Raw genomic sequence first — 2,362 nt, 5'->3', positions numbered from 1 at the left:
ATGACTACTTGGCATGAGTATTATTAGCTTAAATCTGAAGTCCAATATATTCTCGCAGTCACACCCCGCGACCGCGGGCCTGATCGTGGGCTACTCCTTTTTTCCCACGTTCTCCGATCGCGGTCGCATCCGTGACCGCGTGAAAAGACGGGTTTTGGCATTTGTGGATCCCAAATGCAAATTTCATCTACCATTTTCTATTTTTCATTTCATTTCACGCATAAAAACAACACCAAAACCAAAGAAAAAAAGGGGAAGACTTGAAAATGAGCTCATCAAGACTACATGATTGGAGATCAAAATTATATGATTTTTATTTAAATCTCTATCGTTTTTGTATATTTGATTATGTTGACTTGAGATTTATTTTGATTATGAATATGCTTGGCTAAAATCTCTTAAGTTAAGGATTAAATTAAATGGGTTTGTAATGGATTGATGATTATTTTAATTTAATTTTTATTTGAATGTCTTTAATTCTTTGAGCGCTAGATTTATTTCTTGTTTGAGTGATTGATTATCATTTAATTTTTATTTGAATGTCTTTAATTCTTTGAGCTCTAGATTTATTTCTTGTTTGAGTGATTGATTATCATGAGCATGTCTATTTTGATGATTTGAATTCGGAAGAGAAGAGTCAACATTGGAGTAGAAGCTTTGAGACACGTCATCTTAATAATAAATCAGAAGATTAAGAATTTGGGTGATGGTATTTGGTGATCTTTAGTACCTTTTGAACTTATTATAGGTTACAAATTGATTGGAAACGAAAATTATGATCTCATTTAGGAGGGAACTAAGGCTAATTTCGAGATCACATTAAATAGTCGTCCGGAAAGGGATATCATTTCACCAAATCTTTTTTATATTTGTGATATATGATCCAAAATGTGAGATTATTTTCAACGTGGTTATAGATTGTGACAAAATCATAGTAATCTTTTCTATTTTGTGACAAATTTTTGATCGCTTTATGATGTCTAAACATTCCAAATTTAGCAATGGAATAAGATGCACAAAGTAACAAAAACTAACCCTAATATTTACAATTATTCTTGATTTCTATTTATTGTACATCATAATTATTTTTCTAAATTTTAAAATAAAATTAGTGAATGAATCATACTCCTCTAAATTTTGTGTGTGTTTTTATGATGGATTGCATAGATGGTTCCCGAGGCTGGCGGGGTTGGACGAATACAATGCTGCTACTGTAACTGTGGGGAAAGGGATTTGAGCATAAGAGCATCTGCAACGCTTACACGATAGCAGCTTACTCGTGTAAACGATGCAGCCTATTGTTACACGAGGGCTACACGTTCTATCGTGTAGCCCTTTTCGACCGTTAATCTTGGCGCGTGTAAAACACGCGCCATTTAAAAAAAATGGGAAATTGAATTTGTCTGTCTCGTTTTGCGTGTTTTGTTGACCGATTTTTTTTTCCTTTTTCCTCTTCTTTTTCTTCTCTTTTTCTTCTTCTTCTTCCTCACTTTCTTTCTTCCACCATTTTCTTCATCTTCCTCACTTCTTTTTTCATCATCTCTCTACACCTTCCATGGATCCACACAACCCAGCTTACTATGACCTAAATTGGTGTCCTGATCTATCCGACGAATATCATCCCGATTTGTCGGGATGTAACTTGGGGGATGCTCCTCCATCCGGCGAGGAGATGCCTTCGGCAGCCCATAGTGCCGCCAAACCGAAGAAAGGCAGCCGGAGGAAAGAAGTCGCCCACAAGATCTGGCATGACAGGCAGGCGCCGGTGGCGGAGGATGACGGAGGAAAGACTGTCCGTCATACCTACACCCCTGAGAAGACGGACATCATCGTCCAAATTTGGATGGAGGAGACAAACGACGCCATCCGTGGGACAAATCAAAAGGGGTACGATTACTGGAAGAGGATTGTCGCCCGTGTCAACCCCATCATCGGCGCCAACCTCAAGCACCGCCAAATTCAAGGCACTGGACCCGAGTGGCCCAAGAGGTGCGGCTGTGGGAGAGTATTTGGGTGGAGGCGCGCAGCCGATGACCGTCCGGCCATTCTGACGATATGCTCCGGGACAAGGCCCAAACTCTTTTCAAAAGTCGGAGCGCAAATAACGCCTCCTTCAACTACTGGAATGCGTGGAAAATTCTCCGGACCAACCACAAGTTCAAGTCGATGTACCTCGAGGGAGACGTGCATTCCTCCAAGAGGACAAAGACGACAGAGGAGGGCGCCTTCACCACCTCGGCGTCGGGCGAGGAGATCTCGTCTGCCCGGCCGATTGGGAACAAGGCGGCGAAGGCGGCGGCGAGGGCGGCGGAAGCGAAGGGGAAAGGGAAGGCGGCAAGCTCCGAGCAATCATCGGAGTACA

The sequence above is a fragment of the Salvia miltiorrhiza genome, chromosome 4 (assembly GCF_028751815.1).
Source record: "Salvia miltiorrhiza cultivar Shanhuang (shh) chromosome 4, IMPLAD_Smil_shh, whole genome shotgun sequence".
Classification (NCBI taxonomy): domain Eukaryota; kingdom Viridiplantae; phylum Streptophyta; class Magnoliopsida; order Lamiales; family Lamiaceae; genus Salvia; species Salvia miltiorrhiza.
Note: the sequence above shows the minus strand (reverse complement) of the source record.